The 19862-nt window shown below is 44.2% G+C and overlaps 1 long non-coding RNA gene across 1 annotated transcript in view; it reads right to left on the bottom strand.

Moving 5' to 3' along the window:
• Positions 1-1083: 1083 nt before the first annotated feature.
• Positions 1084-19862, bottom strand: part of LOC106560397 (uncharacterized) — a 22199-nt gene continuing 3420 nt past the window's right edge. The window contains exon 2 of the long non-coding RNA XR_001318594.3: positions 1084-1187. This is a non-coding gene — a long non-coding RNA (uncharacterized LOC106560397). The remainder of the gene's footprint in view (positions 1188-19862) is intronic.

Consider the following 19862-nt stretch of genomic DNA (forward strand, 5'->3'; position numbering starts at 1 on the left):
AGGCTTGCTAGCCAGCCAAGTTATTTGTGCATTCTGTTGATGAGTCTGTTTTAATAGCTAGCTGCATGCAATGTCTGTTTACCTAGCTAACTTTTGCTAATTTTCTCCTGCCACTTTCCCTTCCCCTATTGTGTTGCACCATTGTAGTTGGTGTTACTAGTTAAAATTAGAGACTACATTTTTCTATTCTAGAAACAGCAGGGCTTTAAACTTCAGAACCCAGTTCCTACATTTGAATATCCATTTTTTTTTTATCAAACAAAACTAAACTACATTTTATCTCTGGGACCCTCAGGATGACAAATGTGAGCAAGATTACTGAATGTAAGTACATTATTTACCTTCAGAGGTGAATGTATCAAACCAGTTGCCATGATAGAAGTTTTGTTGTTGTTGTGCACTTTCCTTAAACAATAGCATGGTATTTGTTCACAGTAATAGCTACTGTAAATTGGACAGTACAGTTAGATTAACAAGCATTTAAGCTTTTTGCCCATATAAGACATGTCTATGTCCTGGGATCCCATAGAGGTAAATAAAGGTAGTTGTGTCTTCAGCAATTTGAACCAGCACTGAAATTTGAGCAGTGAGGTTAATTTCTCTCTCCTTGTCTCTGCTTGTTCCAGATTGACAGACATACCACCCTGACACCACACAGATGTAAAGAACTTGTTGTTAACCTCCCAGCCACCAGGATAATCACCATATCCCAGGATATAATCCAGGAGAAATAGATTCACCCATGTTATTGTTTATCATGCAGATTTGTCAGGACATTGTAATTTATGAAGCTCATTCTAGAATAGAGACGTGATTTCTGTCCCAGGGGATTGCACTGTGTGCACGTCTTCAATTTTGACCACAATTAGATGAATTAGGTGTTAGTGAAAGGGTGGAACAAAAACCTGTAAACTCTTGTCCTGTGTATAAACAAAACCTATGGCTGTCATGACTAAATTTGCCCCCATGTACTGAACAAGTTTATGAATGTTGGAGGTGAATCTCCTTGAGATATCCCTTACTTGGGGTTTACTTATTTTGTGCAATGGGCTGTGTTTTAAGGACTCGTGCACAGAGGAAAACCAATATGTATTTTTTTATGTATTCAAAATTACAGGTGTTGATGTCTCCACATTTCTGGTTTGAGGCTTGGGCATCTGGTGACTGCAGTTCATCTGTCTAATCCCCTGCAAGGAGAGAGAAAGGCATCAATAATATTACAATGCTGTATTCATTTCATTGTTTGATATGCATTTATACAATCATATTGGACGTGTTATCCTTTATCACATGCCAGTATGTGCTTTGTATGCAATGCATGTAGCTTACATTAGGATGAAGTAGCCTAGGCCTTTTAATCTATTTAGATTGCATCATATCAACTTTCAGTATTATTTATCAGCGAATGTAAAACCATGTTATTTTGAACATCAGTGTCATTTAACAGTATGCACTGGTATGATAGTTGTTATTTATTATTTTTATTTCTAGAGTGTTTTTGTTCTACCTCGTGTTATTTTAAGAATTACATTGATATGTATTGCTGCATTGTTGGGTTTAGAGCTTGCAAGAAAAGCATTTCACTGTACTTGTGAATGTGACATTAAAACTTGAAACTGTATAAATATTCACAACGCAAGCCTACTCATTAGAAAAAACAGCAGCTCTAATACAATACTAGTTTCACAGTGAAACATCACTATTCTGTCTATGAATCATTCTTGAACAGTCAGTAAAATAGCTTATTTAGCTACGTGTGCCAAAAAATCCTGTATGATATCATGCAAGCTTGCCTGTCATGTCCACCATGATGGAGCAGCAGACCAAGCAATATGCGAGAGGAGGGCCTTATACAGTAGGATAATTATTCTGGTCGGTGTCAACTTCATTCATTAACAAGTACTGAGGAGATCGATTCTGTAACTTGTTTACTTGTTATTCCTGTCAGATATTTAAATGTTGGGATAGCTGTTCACTAAATTGCTAGCACTAGTTGGTCACACTGCTATAGTGGCTACAATGTGGCTACAAAAGCCTCGCGCTGGGTGGAATGTGAACGCGTTATCACGTGATGCTGCCTTCGAATCCCGTCCCAAATGGCAGTAACCTACTGGAAAAGTGCTAACTACAAAGGTAGGTGCGTTTGGAGGCAGGTAGGATACTGCCTTTTGGATTGGTTAAATAATATTAGGCTACACCAACATTAGTTTCCATTAGTTTCCTACAAACACCACTTCCAGCTGCCCCCTGGCGGCAATTTTAAATATTCAATATTAATTTATCCTGAAACGAAATGGGTCATTTAAGATCTGACATCTGTAGCTGTGAGACATGACAGAAAATATCTGACGACTGTAGCTGTGAGGCAAGACAGAAAATATGTGACATCTGTAGCTATGTGACATGACAGAAAATATCTGACATCTGTAGCTATGAGGCATGACAGAAAATATCTGACATCTGTAGCTGTGAGGCATGACAGAAAAGATCTGACATCTGTAGCTATGAGGCATGACAGAAAATATCTGACATCTGTAGCTGTGAGGCATGACAGAAAAGATCTGACATCTGTAGCTGTGAGGCATGACAGAAAATATCTGACATCTGTAGCTATGAGGCATGACAGACAAGATCTGACATCTGTAGCTGCGAGGCATGACAGAAAATATCTGACATCTGTAGCTGTGAGGCATGACAGAAAAGATCTGACATCTGTAGCTATGAGGCATGACAGAACATATCTGACATCTGTAGCTGTGAGGCATGACAGAAAAGATCTGACATCTGTAGCTGTGAGGCATGACAGAAAAGATCTGACATCTGTAGCTATGAGGCATGACAGAAAATATCTGACATTTGTAGCTATGAGGCATGACAGAAAATATCTGACATCTGTAGCTGTGAGGCATGACAGAAAAGATCTGACATCTGTAGCTATGAGGTGTAACCGATGTGAAATGGCTAGTTAGTTAGCGGTGGTGCGCGCTAATAGCGTTTCAATCGGTGACGTCACTCGCTCTGAGACTTGAAGTAGGGTTGCCCCTTGCGTTGCAAGGGCCGTGGCTTTTGTGGCGCGATGGGTAACGATGCTTCGTGGGTGTCAGTTGTTGATGTGTGCAAGGGTCCCTGGTTCGAGCCCAGGTTGGGGCGAAGAGAGGGACGGAACCTACACTGTTACAGAGGCATGACATAAAAGATCTGACATCTGTAGCTGTGAGGCATGACAGAAAAGATCTGACATCTGTAGCTATGAGGCATGACAGAAAATATCTGACATCTGTAGCTGTGAGGCATGACAGAAAAGATCTGACATCTGTAGCTATGAGGCATGACAGAAAAGATCTGACATCTGTAGCTGTGAGGCATGACAGAAAAGATCTGACATCTGTAGCTATGAGGCATGACAGAAAATATCTGACATCTGTAGCTGTGAGGCATGACAGAAAATATCTGACATCTGTAGCTATTAGGCATGACATAAAACTACTCAAGGCCTTCTCAAATCAAATCTTATTGGTCACATGCACATTAGCAGATGTTATTGCGAGTGTAGCGAAATGCTTATAAATGCTTATATCACTTCATCACAGCACATGCCTGTGCTGTACTCCTGAGTGTGTGTGTGTGTTTCTAATTTCTAATGGCACACTGTTAAATCCGTACAACATATATTTTAGAGTAAATGAATCAGACACAGAACATTCCCTCATTAAGTTAAAAGCGCCGCGCTGTGCCACAAAAGTACATGGTGCTACGGAGACAGGCAAGAGACATGAGGAGAGAGAGAAAGATGGAAAAAGAGAAAGAGAAGAAAAGAGACAGAAAGAAAGACAGATAGAGAGAGGGGAGAGAGAGAAAGAAAGAGAGGGAGAGATAGAGGTGCGAGAGATTTGAGAGAGAGAGAGAGAGAAAGAGAAAAAGATGGAGCGAGAGAGAAAGAGACACACACACAAACAATTACCAAGTAGTCAATGTCATCTTATTACTGAAGCAATTACGCAACTGTTCTTTAATATACACTGCTCAAAAAAATAAAGGGAACACTTAAACAACACAATGTAACTCCAAGTCAATCACACTTCTGTGAAATCAAACTGTCCACTTAGGAAGCAACACTGATTGACAGTACATTTCACATGCTGTTGTGCAAATGGAATAGACAACAGGTGGAAATTATAGGCAATTAGCAAGACACCCCCAATAAAGGAGAGGTTCTACAGGTGGTGACCACAGACCACTTCTCAGTTCCTATGCTTCCTGGCTGATGTTTTGGTCACTTTTGAATGCTGGCGGTGCTGTGGCTCAGGTAGTGCAGCTCATCCAGGATGGCACATCAATGCGAGCTCTGGCAAGAAGGTTTGCTGTGTCTGTCAGCGTAGTGTCCAGAGCATGGAGGCGCTACCAGGAGACAGGCCAGTACATCAGGAGACGTGGAGGAGGCCGTAGGAGGGCAACAATCCAGCAGCAGGACCGCTACCTCCGCCTTTGTGCAAGGAGGAGCAGGCGGAGCACTGCCAGAGCCCTGCAAAATGACCTCCAGCAGGCCACAAATGTGCATGTGTCTGCTCAAACGGTCAGAAACAGACTCCATGAGGGTGGTATGAGGGCCCGACGTCCACAGGTGGGGGTTGTGCTTACAGCCCAACACCGTGCAGGACGTTTGGCATTTGCCAGAGGACACCAAGATTGGCAAATTCGCCACTGGCGCCCTGTGCTCTTCACAGATGAAAGCAGGTTCACACTGAGCACATGTGACAGACGTGACAGAGTCTGGAGACGCCGTGGAGAATGTTCTGCTGCCTGCAACATCCTCCAGCATGACCGGTTTGGCGGTGGGTCAGTCATGGTGTGGGGTGGCATTTCTTTGGGGGGCCGCACAGCCCTCCATGTGCTCGCCAGAGGTAGCCTGACTGCCATTAGGTACCGAGATGAGATCCTCAGACCCCTTGTGAGACCATATGCTGGTGCGGTTGGCCCTGGGTTCCTCCTAATGCAAGACAATGCTAGACCTCATGTGGCTGGAGTGTGTCAGCAGTTCCTGCAAGAAGAAGGCATTGATGCTATGGATTGGCCCGCCCGTTCCCCAGACCTGAATCCAATTGAGCACATCTGGGACATCATGTCTCGCTCCATCCACCAACGCCACGTTGCACCACAGACTCTTCAGGAGTTGGCGGATGCTTTAGTCCAGGTCTGGGAGGAGATCCCTCAGGAGACCATCCACCACCTCATCAGGAGCATGCCCAGGCGTTGTAGGGAGGTCATACAGGCACGTGGAGGCCACACACACTACTGAGCCTCATTTTGACTTGTTTTAAGGACATTACATCAAAGTTGGATCAGCCTGTAGTGTGGTTTTCCACTTTAATTTTGAGTGTGACTCCAAATCCAGACCTCCATGGGTTGATACATTGGATTTTCATTGATTATTTTTGTGTGATTTTATTGTCAGCACATTCAACTATGTAAAGAAAAAAGTATTTAATAAGATTATTTCATTCATTCAGATCTAGGATGTGTTATTTTAGTGTTCCTTTATTTTTTTGAGCAGTGTATAACTACCAACATAACATAGCAAATGTTAGCTATCCAACAAAGCACTGTGTAGAGAGGCAGTCATCTTTACCTCACAAAAACATAATATAATACAGAACATTAATAGACAAGTACAGCTCAAGTACAGAACTACATCAAAATGTCACACAGAACATATTTTCTGTTATTGATAACATTGATAATCATTTGTCATCTGGGCGACCGACCACAACTCCGTGGCGGCATGGGACTGGTGCAGACGAATCAGGGTCACGGACCAGCGATGTAATCTGCCAATCATCACATCACATTCAATGTCATGGCACAGCTATGACAGAGCGCACTGTCCTCTGTCCTGCTGCATGGGGCTGGAAGGGTTAACAGTGTTTACAAAGGTGGATTTACTGTATACTTAAACAATACACATACAAAATATTACAATAGAATGCATTCTGTGGATCCGTATCTTATCACATCCTATCACAAAGCCGAGCCTGGTCCTCAGACAGAGCTTTTCTGTCTGTCTCTCTCGTTGTAGAAACATAGAAATAACTCCAACACGCACGACTTTACGCAAGTACATGTATTTTTCCTTAATGTTTCGGTACAAGATGCCTTTTTCAAGACATAGTGTCTGTCTACCTACACTGTACACTTAATATGGCTAGGGGTTCCGCTAGCGGAACGTTTCCACAACATCCGGTGAAATGGCAGAGCGCGAAATTCAAAAACAATTATTAGAAATATTGAACTTTCATACATTCACAAGTGCAATACACCAAATTAAAGCTTAACTTCTTGTTAATCTAGCCACCATGTCAGATTTCAAAAAGGCTTTACGGTGAAAGAAAACCATGCGATTATCTGAGGACAGCACCTCATCAAACAAACACATGACAATCATATTTCAACCCGCCAGGCGCGACACAAAACTCAGAAATAACGACATAATTCATGTCTTACCTTTGAAGAGCTTCTTCTGTTAGCACTCCAATATGTCCCATAAACATCACAAATGTGCCTTTTGTTCGATTAATTCCGTCGTTATATCTCCAAAATGTCAATTTATTTGGTGCGTTTGATTCAGGAAAACACCGGTGCCAACTCGCCCAACATGACTACAAAATATCTAATAAGTTACCTGTAAACTTGTTCCAAACATTTCAAACAACTTTCCTAACCCAACTTTAGGTATTTTAAAATGTAAATAATCGATAATGTTTAAGATGGGATAAACTGCGTTCAATTCCGGATTAAAAAAAGTGAAGCGTGTTCCAGGTCGCGCGCACCATAACATTAGAGTGCACTAGGCTGGACCCTTGTTCTGAATAGCCGTACTTCTTCATTTCTCTAAAGAAAAACATCAACCAATTTCTAAAGACTGTTGACATCTAGTGGAAGCAATAGGAACTGCAACCAAGTGCCACAGAAATCTAGGTTCCCATAGAAACCAATTGAAAACACTGTGAACTAAAAAAAAAGAATCTTGGATGGTTTGTCCTCGGGGACAAACCATCGCCTGCCAAATAAGTCCTGTTATACTCACAGACATAATTTTAACAGTTTTAGAAACGTTAGAGTGTTTTCCATCCAAATCGACTAATTATATGCATATCCTAGCTTCTGGGCCTGAGTAGCAGGCCGTCTACTTTGGGCACGCTTTTCATCCGGACGTGAAAATATTACCCCCTTTCCCAAACAGGTAAAAAAAATGTCCTGTTGTTTTCTATGGTAACTTACTGGCAGCCAGTTGCCTGTTAGTTACCTTAAAAAAAAGATACTGTATGTTACCATACCGTATTTTATGTTATCCAATAGTGTTACAGTAATTGCTTTATGGTACCAATAATTATACTGCAATCATTTTACTGTAACAAATACTCTTACTGTAATCTTTGATACTGTTGTTTTACAGTAACTTGGAGGCAATTGGCTGCAAGCTAGTTACTGTCAAATCAGAGCAGTACATTACTGTAAAATAATGGATGAATGAATGAATGAATTAAATACATTGAGGGGAGGTGGGGAGTGTATTTTACTGTAATTACATGGGATTGGTGGAAGTAGTTTGGCTGCTAGGTAATGTGTTTTCATATTACAGCATATGAATATTTGGTATTTTATATCACTTACATTTTTAGAGGCCTCAGCAAAAGCTTCCAAACTGGCAGTGACTGCAGGACAAAACAGACCAAAGGACATGGCAATTATTATAATTTTTTATTTTATTTAACTAGGCAAGTCAGTTAAGAACAAATTCTTATTTACAATGACGGCCTACTCCGGCCAAACCCCGATGACGCTGGGCCAATTGTGCACCGTCCAATGGGACTCCCAATCACGGCCAGATGTGACTCAGCTTGTATTCGAACGAGGTACTATAGTGACACCTCTTGCACTGAGATGCAGTGCCTTAGACCGCTGCGCCACTCGGGAGCCCAAGTACTCAACTATTAAATGTTTAAGACTTGCTGCCACTCCAATATGTCCCGTATAAACATTTAATTGTTGGGACACTACTACCATACAGTATATCAGTAAAATTGGTAAATCAATCTCACTAAAGGGTGCAAGAAATGTACCCTCATGGCACGTCTAAATAAGTGAATGAGCCAGAAACAACAATACAATCCACCCACTAGTGGTAAAAAAAATCCTCCAAAAACACGGTAGGGTACTATATTCTGTGGGGTGGAATTACAGTACAATTTAAAATACACACTTTAAAAACTGTAAATTGTTTTTACGGTAACTTGACGGTAGCCAGTTACCTGGATCACACTTTATTTGGATCGTCCGGATTTTCCATCTGTAGATGCTGTACAGATGGTCATACTATCAAAAAGCTATCTGTTGATAAGAACCTGCTTGCTAAGGTTAGGGCTAGGGCTAGGGTTAGGGTAAAGGTTAAGTTTAGGGATAAGGGTTAAGGTTAGGATTAGAGCTAGGGTTAGAGTTAGTAGATAGTTAGTTGAAATGTTACTAATAGATACATTAGTCTGTAGAGCATCTACAGGTGGTATATCAAAAATAAAGCCTTACTGTTGCCTATATGTTAATAATTCTAAAAAGTACAGTATGTAACCGTAAATTCCAAAGAAACTTTGCTTTAGCAGTACATTACTGTAAAGGAGTGCTTTATTTACAGGCACAGCCAGAAGAGGACTGGCCACCCCTCATAGCCTGGTTCCCCTCTAGGTTTCTTCCTAGGTTCTGGCCTTTCTAGGGAGTTTTTCCGAGCCACCGTGCTTCTACACCTGCATTGCTTGCTGTTTGGGGTTTTAGGCTGGGTTTCTGTACAGCACTTTGCGACATCAGCTGATGTAAGAAGGGCTTTATAAAGACATTTGATTGATTTACAGTAATTTTCTTTTAAACACAAATGAATTTGGAATTTACAGTAACTGTACCTTTTTTTTTTAAGTATCTTACAGGTAACTGTTTGCCAGTTACCTTAAAAACAAGTTACGAGTTTTACAGAGCAGCACTTCTTTACAGTAATTTACTGTTAAACCAAAGTTTCTTCGGAATTTACAGTATCATTTACCAGTAAATTCGCCCAGAGTTCATTGCGATTTACGGCAATTGACTGTGAATAATGAATACAGTACTTTCCTCTTTGCATTGGCAGGGTTCATTCCTGTCTCCCCCAGTACATGACTTCATTAGAGATACAATTAAATCAAATGTATTTTATAAAGCCTTTTTTCATCAGCAAAGTACTATACAGACACCCTAAAACCTCAAAAAGCAAGCAACGCAGATGCAGAAACACAGTGGTTAGTAAAAATTCCCTAGAAAGGCAGGAACCTAGGAAGAAACCTAGAGAGGAACCTGCCTCCGAGGGGTGGCCAGTCCTTTTCTGGCTGTGCCGGGTGGAGATTATAAGCGTACATGGCCATTTAGGCAAGATTGTTCTTCAAGACATTCAAACGTGGTTATAGAGGGTGCAGCAGTTCAACACCTCAAGAGAAAATGTCAATTGGCTTTTCATAGCCAACATTAAATGCTTGTCATTGTAAGATTGCATGGAAGTGACTCTTTGTGTCTTTCCATTGGTTATGTATCTGGCCATTTAGAAGGTTCGGAGATGGGAACGTCAACTATAATGAAAGTTAAGACAAGACAGAGGCAAAAATACAGGAGCTCTACAAGAGGTGACTTTATTTTTGACAGGCAACCACCATCTCAATTATCTTGCGTGACACATAACAATTGATAGGCACTAGCCAGGCATTACTAATCAATCACCAACATCAATTTCCTATCCTTACAGTAGCAATGGCCTATGGTTCATCAATCTGTGCTTCTCCCACCATAAGCTTGCCATGCACTGGGCTCTGTCTGTGGGCTGATGGCTGATAGAATGATGCAATCCCCAAGTGTTCTTACAGCACAGAGAGACCAGACCTTCCCTGTACACAGACTGACCCACCAGTGCTACAAGGGTTAACTCACTGTGTGTGTGTGTGTGTGTGTGTGTGTGTGTGTGTGTGTGTGTGTGTGTGTGTGTGTGTGTGTGTGTGTGTGTGTGTGTGTGTGTGTGTGTGTGTGTGTGTGTGTGTGTGTGTGTGTGTGTGTGTGTATGTGAGTGTGTGTGCTTGTGTTTGTGTGCTTTGTAACTGTTTTATTGTTCCACCCCACCATGCCCTGTCCTGTCCTTCCTCCCCCACCTCTAGCCTAAGTGGCAGGTATAAAATGACAGAAAATGAAAAGAGAGTGTGAGTGAGTGAGTGAGTGAGTGAGGGAGTGGTGACATCATCAGGATAAACCGGTGGTGACTCAACTCCCCCACCCCCAACACCCCACAACCCTCTCCCAAATATATATGTGTGTGTGTGTGGGGGGGTGATACTTTGAGAAGGACCTTTGACAGTGAAGACAGCTGGCAGTGAATACAAAGTATTTCAGGGTATGTCTCTAAGAGCTTTCCACACCTGTATTGTACAACATTTGCCCAGAATTTTTTTCACAATTCTTCAAGCGCTATCAAATTGGTTGTTGATCATTACTAGGCAACTATTTTCAGGTCTTGCCATAGATTTTCAAGTAGATTTATGTCAAAACTGTAACTCGGCCACTCAGGAACATTCACTGTCTTCTTGGTAAGCAACTCGTGTAGATTTGGCCTTGTGTTTTAGGTCATTGTCCTGATTAAAGGTACATTCTTCTCCCAGTGTCTGGGGGAAAGAAAACTGAACCAGGTTTTCCTCTAGGATTTTGCCTGTGCTTAGCTGCGTTCGTTTCTTTTTTATCCTGAAAAACTCCCCAGACCTTAATGATTACAAGAATACCCATAACATGAAGCAGCCACCACTATGCTTAAAAATATGGAGATTGGTACTCAGTAATATGATGTATTGGATTTACCCCAAACATAACACTTCGTATTCAGGACAAAAAAGTTAATCGCTTTGCCACATTTTTTTTGCAGTATAACTTTAGTGCCTTGTTGCAAACAGGATGCATGCTTTGTTATTCTGTACAGACTTCCTTATTTTGATTCTGTCCTTTAGGTTAGTATTGTGGAGTAACTACAATGTTGGTGATCAGTTTTCACAGCAATTCAATTGTGTAACTGTTTTAAAGTCACCATTGGCCTAATGGATCCCTTAGTGGTTTCCTTCCTCTCCGGCAACTGAGTTAGGAAGAACGCCTGTATCTTTGAAGTGACTGGGTGTATTGACACACCATCCAAAGTGTATTTAATAACTTCACCTTGTCACGGCTGTCGTATGAAGGAGACCAAACCACAGCGTGGGTATCGTTCCACATAATTTATTTTAATGTGAAACTATGCAAGACAAACAATAAACCATAAACAAAACGTGACGAACAGGTGCAACATGCACTAACTCAAAATAATCTCCCACAAACTGGGTGTATTGACACACCATCCAAAGTGTAATTAATAACTTCACCTTGTCACGGCTGTCGTATGAAGGAGACCAAACCGCAGCGTGGGTATCATTCCACATAATTTGTTTTAATGTGAAACTATGCAAGACAAACAATAAACCATAAACAAAACGTGACGAACAGGTGCAACATGCACTAACTCAAAATAATCTCCCACAAACTGGGTGTATTGACACACCATCCAAAGTGTAATTAATAGCTTCACCTTGTCACGGCTGTCGTATGAAACTGACCAAACTGCAGCGTGGGTATCGTTCCACATAATTTATTTTAATGTGAAACTATGCAAGACAAACAATAAACCATAAACAAAACGTGACGAATAGGTGCAACATGCACTAACTCAAAATAATCTCCCACAAATTCTAGTGGGGAAAAAAGCAACTTAAATATGATCCCCAATTAGAGACAACGATGGCCTCTAATTGGGAATCATACGAAAACCCCAACCTAGAAAAATAACCTAGATCACAACATAGAAATAAATAAACTAGACAAAACCCCCAGTCACGCCCTGACCTGCTCTACCATTGAAAAATACGAGCTCTCTATGGTCAGGACGTGACAGTACCCCCCCCCCCCCCCCAAAGGTGCGGACTCCGGCCGCAAAACCTGAAACCAAAAGGGAGGGTTAGGGCGGGTGTCTAGTGTTGGTGGCGGCTTTGGTGCAAGATGAAGAACCTTCTCATCCCGCGGATCCTCCCGCATCGGAGGCGGTTCTGGTGCGGGACGAAAAACCCTCTCATCCTGCGAACCTGCCAGCATAGGAGGCGGCTCTGGTGCAGGACGAAGAACCCTCTCATCCTGCGAACCCGCCAGCATCGGTGGAGGCTCTGGGCTGCCGACCGTCTCTGGAGGCTCTGGACTGCAGACCGTCGCTGGAGTCTCCGGGCCGCAGACCGTCACTGGAGACTCCGGGCCGCAGACCGTCGCTGTAGACTCCGGGCCGCAGACCGTCGCTGGAGACTCCGGGCCGCAGACCGTCGCTGGAGGCTCCGGGCTGCGGGCCGTCTCAGGAGGTTCCGGGTTGTGGGCTGTCTCAGGTGGTTCCGGGCTGTGGGCCGTCTCAGAAGGTTCCGGACTGTGAAACGTCACCGGAAGCTCTGGACTGGGAACTGTCGCCGAAAGCTCTGGACTGGGAACTGTCGCCGGAAGCTCTGGACTGGGAACTGTCGCCGGAAGCTCTGGACTGGGAACTGTCGCCAGAAGCTCTGGACTGGGAACTGTCGCCGGACTGGGCAGGCGCACAGGAGGCCTAGTGCGTGGAGCCGGGACAGGTGGCACCAGACTGGTGACACGCACTTCAGGGCGAGTGCGAGAAGCAGGCACAGGATGTACTAGACTGGGGAGGCGCACTGGAGGCCTGATGCATGGGACCGGTACAGGTGGCACCGGACTAGTGACACTCACCTCAGGCGAGTGCAAGGAGCAGGCACAGGACGTACTAGACTGGGGAGGCGCACTGGAGGCCTGATGCGTGGGACCGGTACAGGTGGCACCGGACTAGTGACCCTCACCTCAGGCGAGTGCGAGGAGCAGGCACAGGACGTACTAGACTGGGGAGGCGCACTGGAGGCCTGATGCGTGGGACCGGTACAGGTGGCACCGGACTAGTGACACGCACCTCAGGGAGAGTGCAAGGAGGAGGCACAGGACATACCTGACTGGGAACACGCACTTCAGGGAGAGTGCGGGGAGCAGGCACAGGACGTGTCTGACTGAGGACACGCACTTCAGAGAGAGTGCGGAGAGCAGGCATAGGACGTACTGGGCTGTGGAGGCGCACTGGAGACCTGGTGCGTAGAACCGGTGCAGGATATACTGGACCATGAAGGCGCACTGGAGGTCTGGAGCGTAGAGCTGGCACAACCCGTCCTGGCTGAATGCTCACTTTAGCCCGGCAAGTGCGGGGCGCTGGCACAGGACGCACTGGGCTGTGTAGGCGCACTGGCGACACAGTGCGTAGAGCTGGTGCAGGATATCCTGGACCGAGGAGGCGCACCGGAGACCAGGAGCGCTGAGCCGGCACAACCTGTCCTGGCTGAATGCCTACTTTAGCCCAGCAAATGCGGAGCGCAGGCACAGTGCGCACCGGGCTATGAATGCGCACTGGAGATACAGTGCGCATCACCGCATAACACGGTGCCTGACTGGTCACATGCTCCCCACGGTAAGCACGGGGAGTTGGCTCAGGTCTCAACCCTGACTCCGCCAATCTCCCCGTGTGCCCCCCCAAAAAATGTTTGGGGAGCTGCCTCTTGGGCTTCCGTTGTTGCCGTGCTAGTTCCTCGTATCGACGCCGTTCCTCTCTCGCTGTCTCCACCTGCTTCCATGGCAGGGTCTTGTCCCCTGCCATTACCTCCTCTCAGGTCCAGGATGTCCTCCACTCATTTCTCTCCCAGGCCCAGGATCCCTGCTCCTCCTGGGCACGCTGCTTGGTCCTTTGGTGGTGGGAGATTCTGTCACGGCTGTCGTATGAAGGAGACCAAAGCGCAGCGTGGGTATCGTTCCACATAATATATTTTAATATGAAACTATGCAAGACATACAATAAACCATAAACAAAACAACAAACCGTGACGAAGAGGTGGAACATGCACTAACTCAAAATAAAATAACTAACTTAAATATGATCCCCAATTAGAGACAACGATGACCAGCTGCCTCTAATTGGGAATCATACGAAAACCCCAACCTAGAAAAAATAACCTAGAAGACAACATAGAAATAAATAAACTAGACAAAACCCCCCAGTCACGCCCTGACCTACTCTACCATAGAAAAATACGAGCTCTCTATGGTCAGGACGTGACACACCTTGCTTAAAGGGATATTCAATGTCTGCTATTTTAACCAATAGGTGCCCTTCTTCGCGAGGCATTGGTAAACCTCCCTCGTCTTTGTGGTTGAATCTGTGTTTGAAATCCTCGACTGAGGGACCTTACAGATAATTGTATGTGTGTGGTACAGAGATGAGGTAGTCATAAAATAATCATGTTAAACACTATTATTGCACATAGAGTGACTCCATGCAACTAAATATGTGACTTGTTAAGTACATTTTTACTCCTGTACTTGCCATAACAAAGGGGTTAAATATTTATTGACTCAAGACATTTCAGCTTTTCTTTTTTAATTAATTAGTTAAAATTTTGAAAACGTAATTCCACTTTGATGTTATGTGGTATTGCGTGTAGGCAGGTGACAAAAAAAATCTCAATTTAATTTATTTTAAATTCAGGCTGTAACACAACAAAATATGGAAAAAGTCAAGGGGTGTGAATACTTTCTGAAGGCAGGTGCATGGCTGAGTACCAGGCAGGTACTGTTGACATTTCTCTGTTTCTCTGTCCACTAGCGGTTCTGGGGGGGTGGGACCAGGGGGGGTGGGGGGGGGGGGGGCCCTGTGACAACAATTTTGGACCCCCTTGTGGCCCCCCTAAATGTGGAGTATGAAAAAATTGTTATTTAACACATTTTTGCTATCGTTCTTTTTTTACATCCGTTATTAGACAGTGGCAACGCGGAACATGGTATTTTGCCTGCTAATGCCTGCAATGCAGTGAAGAAAACGATATGACAACAATAACGTCTAATGTAACTGGCCCCTCTAACAGTACAACTGGCCCCAGCTTGGCCCCCCCAGTTGAAATGGTCTAGAACCGCCACTGTCTCTGTCCCAGCTCTTTTTATTTATGTAGCCCTCCTGCTTAAACTTCTGTCGTACCTTACTTCATTGTTAACTTATAGCCATGTGAGATACCAGACACCATCTCGGGGATGGCTAACGTTGGGAGATCCCTTCCATCTCCACTGAGTTAGGTAAATCTGCTTTTATTTTTTTTGCACCTTGTGAAATGATCTCCAAGGTTCTCTAAAATTGTATGAATTGGTGCCTCCATGGTAAATTCAAAAAGCTGATTAAAATCAAAACAAATTAAATTATATTTGTCACATGTGCCGAATACAACAGGTGTAGACCATACAGTGAAATGCTTACATACAAGCCCTTAACTAACAATGCAGTTTTAAGAAAAATAGAGTTAAGAAAATATTTACAAAAAGTCAAGTAATACAATAAAATATCTATAACGAGGCTACATACAGGAGGTACCGGTACCGAATCAATGTGAAGGTGGTACAGCTTAGTCGAGGTAATTGAGGTAATATGTACATGTAGGTAGGGGTAAAGTAACCATGACTAGATAATAAACAGCGAGTAGCAGCAATGGTCAATACAAATAGTCCGGGTAGGCATTTGATTAATTGTTCAGCAGTCTTATGGCTTGGGGGTAGAAGCTGTTAACCTGTTAGGGCTAGGGGGCAGTATTTGCACGGCTGGATAAAAAAATGTACCCGATTTAATCTGGTTACTAATCCTACCCAGTAACTAGAATATGCATATACTTATTATATATGGATAGAAAACACTCTAAAGTTTCTAAAACTGTTTGAATGGTGTCTGTGAGTATAACAGAAATCATTTGGCAGGCAAAACCCTGAGACATTTTCTGACAGGAAGTGGATACCTGATGTGTTGTATTACCTTTAAACCTATGCCATTGAAAAACACAGGGGCTGAGGAATATTTTGGCACTTCCTATTGCTTCCACTAGATGTCACCAGCCTTTACAAAGTGTTTTGAGTCTTCTGGAGGGAGATCTGACCGAACAAGAGCCATGGAACGATGATGGCCCATTAGACACCTGGCGCGCGAGTTCATGTTGGGTACCCTCGTTCCAATACGTTATAAAAGAGTATGCATTCGTCCACCTTGAATATTATTCATGTTCTGGTTAAAAAAGGCCCTAATGATTTATGCTATACAACGTTTGACATGTTTGAACGAACGTAAATATATTTTTCCCCCTCGTTCATGACGAGAAGTCCGGCTGGCTTAGATCATGTGCTAACAAGACGGAGATTTTTGGACATAAATGATGAGCTTTTTTGAACAAAACTACATTCGTTATGGACTTGTGATACCTGGAAGTGACATCTGATGAATAGAATCAAAGGTAATGGATTATTTACATAGTATTTTCGATTTTAGATCTCCCCAACATGACGTCTAGTCTGTATCGCAACGCGTATTTTTCTGGGCGCAGTGCTCAGATTATTGCAAAGTGTGATTTCCCAGTAAGGTTATTTTTAAATCTGGCAAGTTGATTGCGTTCAAGAGATGTAAATCTATAATTCTTTAAATGACAATATAATATTTTACCAATGTTTTCTAATTTTAATTATTTAATTTGTGGTGCTGACTTGACTGCCGGTTATTGGAGGGAAACGATTTCCTCAACATCAATGCCATAGTAAAACGCTGTTTTTGGATATAAATATGAACTTGATAGAACTAAAAATGCATGCATTGTCTAACATAATGTCCTAGGAGTGTCATCTGATGGAGATTGTAAAAGGTTAGTGCATCATTTTAGCTGGTTTTATGGTTTTGGTGACCCTGTCTTTGACTTGACAAAACATTACACACAACTCTTGTAAATGTACTGTCCTAACATACTCTAAATTTATGCTTTCGCCGTAAAACCTTTTTGAAATCGTAAAACGTGGTTAGATTAAGGAGATGTTTATCTTTCAAATGGTGTAAAATAGTTGTATTTTTGAAAAATTAGAATTTTGACATTTATTTGGATTCAAATTTGCCGCTCTTGAAATGCACCTGCTGTTGATGGAGTGCACCACGGGTGGCACGCTAGCGTCCCACCTAGCCCCAAGAAGTTAAATTAAGCAAACCAGAAGGCATGACTTTCTTTTTAAAAATGCATTTATGGATAGCCAGGGGCACACTCCCAACACAGACATTATTTACAAACAAAGCATTTGTGTTTAGTCCACCAGATCAGATGCAGTAGGGATGACCAGGGTTTTTCTCTTTAAGTCCGTGAATTAGACAATTTTCTCCTGCTTAACATTCCAAGTGTAACGAGTAGTTTTGGGTGTCAGGGAAAATGTATGGAGTAGAAAGTACATTATCTTCTTTAGGAATATAGTGGAGTAAAAGTAAAAGTTGTCAAAAATATAAATAGTAAAGTAAAGTACAGGGGCCTCATTTATAAAACGGACTTACGATCAATTTTGATCTAAAGTATGACTTACGCAGAAATCCACATATAAGTAGTTATTTATAAAACCTTGGAAATGATCTTATCTCTACGCAGAGTCTAGACTTGATGTAAGTGATTTTCCTTCTGGTTATGTATGGATATTCTTTTCTTCCCTTGCAGTTTAAGGTCAGACCATTTCTTATTCACATCAGCCACAGTTCTGTCTTGCTGCCCCACCTCGTTCACTGCAGTGGGGACACAAACCCAAGCTACCTATTTAGCTTTGTTTGTCAACCCACTATTTGGAATAGGGTAAGGGTTCTGGATCTAGGTTCTGGTCCTGGTCCTGGCTTTCAGATCAACACAGTTCAGATCAGCACAGTTCAGCACAATAGAATGAAAGCTCTTCTAATGCACAGATCAGATAAGAAGAAGTCAGCACTCACCAAAGCATTTGGGTAAGAGCAAAGGGGAAGGTGGTGAGGCAGAGAAAGGGGAGGAGAGGGTGAGGGAGAGAGGGGGTTGAGGTGGGGGAGGGTTGGCACACAGGGGGATAAGTAGTCAGGGGATGACCCAGTGTAAGACGAGCTGAAGGACGAATGGAGATTTACTGCGGGCTGCAAGGAAACATCCATCTCATTCGGGGAAGGAAGGGGGCAAATAGGGATGAGGAGAGGGGAGGGAGAGGGTGAGAAGGGGAAGGGGAAGGAAGGGGGAGAAGCGGGAGAAGGGGGAGGAGGGGGAGAAAGGGGAGAAGAGGGAGGAGGGGGAGAAGGGCCGGAAGTTGAGAGTGGCATCCTCAGCAGTCACCTTCATCAGAATGCACTGGGAGGAGGGAAGGAGGGAGAGGGGAGGAAGGGAGGCGGACAGGGGGGGAGGGGAGGAAGGGGAGAGGGGGGAGAGAGGGGAGGAAGGGGGGAGGAAAGGGAAGGGGAGGGAGGGGGAAGGGAGGGGGAGGAAGGGAGGGAGGGAGGGGAGGGAGGGGGAAGGAGGAGAGGAAGGAGGAGAGGGGGGAGGAAGATGGAAAGGAGAGGGAGGGTGAGGGAGGAGGGGAGGGGAGGGAGGGAAAGGGGAAGGACAGGGAGGGGAAAGGAGGGGGGAGAGGGGGAAAGAGGGGAGGAAGGGGGAGGAAAGGGGGTGGGCAGGGGAGGGAGGGAGGGAGGGAGGGAGGGAGGGAGAGAAGGGAGGGGGAGGAAGGAAGAGAGGGGGAGAGTGGAGGAAAGTGGGAAGGACAGGGAGGGGAAAGTAGAGAGGAGAGGAGGAGGGAGGGGAGAGGGAGGGGAGAGGGAGGGGCAAGGATGGGAGGGGGGGAGAGTATGAGGGAGGGTGGGGGAGAGGGAAGGGAGGGGGAGGAAGAGGGAGGGGGGGAGAGGAGGGATGAGGGACTGGGGGATAGGGGGTTGAAGGTGGGGTGATGATGAGGGGGACAGTGGCTTGGAGGAGGGGTGATAATGAGGGGGACAGTGGATTGAAGGAGGGGTGATGGGGGGTTGAAGAAGCGAGATATGGAGGGGTGAGGGAGAGGGAGAGGGGGAGGAGGGGGTAGAAGGAGGGAGATATGGAGGGCATCCAAAAAACCTAAAGAATCTGAGCTCTCTGCCAAAACCTACTCCAAGTGCCTCTGCCTCCACCCTCCACCATCCCAGATACACATACCATTTCTACACAATTCTACGTGCACACTGCACATACCATCTCTACACAATCCCAGATACACATACTGACTTTACACAATCCTAGATACACATACAATCTCTACAAAAGATAGAGAGAAAGAGAGAGAGAGATAAAAAGAGAGAGGGGAGAGAGAGAGAGAGAGAGAGAGAGAGAGAGAGGGAGAGAGGGAAAGAGAGACTATATCCCCTCAATAGAATCCCCATACTTTAACGATGACAGCTTCTCCATCCTAGAGGGGAATATCAACCATTGCCAGGCCCAGGGACATGTATTAGTCTGTGGTGACCTAAATGCCATAACTGGACAAGAACCTGACACTCTCAGCACACAGGGAGACAAACAGCTACCTGGAGGTGACAAAAATCCTTTCCAAATATGCCCCCCCTTGATACAACTATGACAAAACAACCAACAAAAACTTCTGCAGCTCTGTGCCACGCTGGGTTTGTACATAGTCAATGGTAGGCTTCGAGGAGACTCATATGGTAGGTACACCTATAGCTCACCCCTTGGCAGTTGTACTGTAGATTACTTTATCACTGACCTCAACCCAGAGACTCTCTGAGCGTTCACTGTCAGCCCACTGACACCCCTATCAGATCACAGCAAAATCAGGAGGCATCAAAGCCAAAGGAACTGCACAATATTAAGAAATGCTATAGATGG

Source organism: Salmo salar, chromosome 10, assembly GCF_965601325.2.
Source record: "Salmo salar chromosome 10, fSalSal1, whole genome shotgun sequence".
Lineage (NCBI taxonomy): Eukaryota > Metazoa > Chordata > Actinopteri > Salmoniformes > Salmonidae > Salmo > Salmo salar.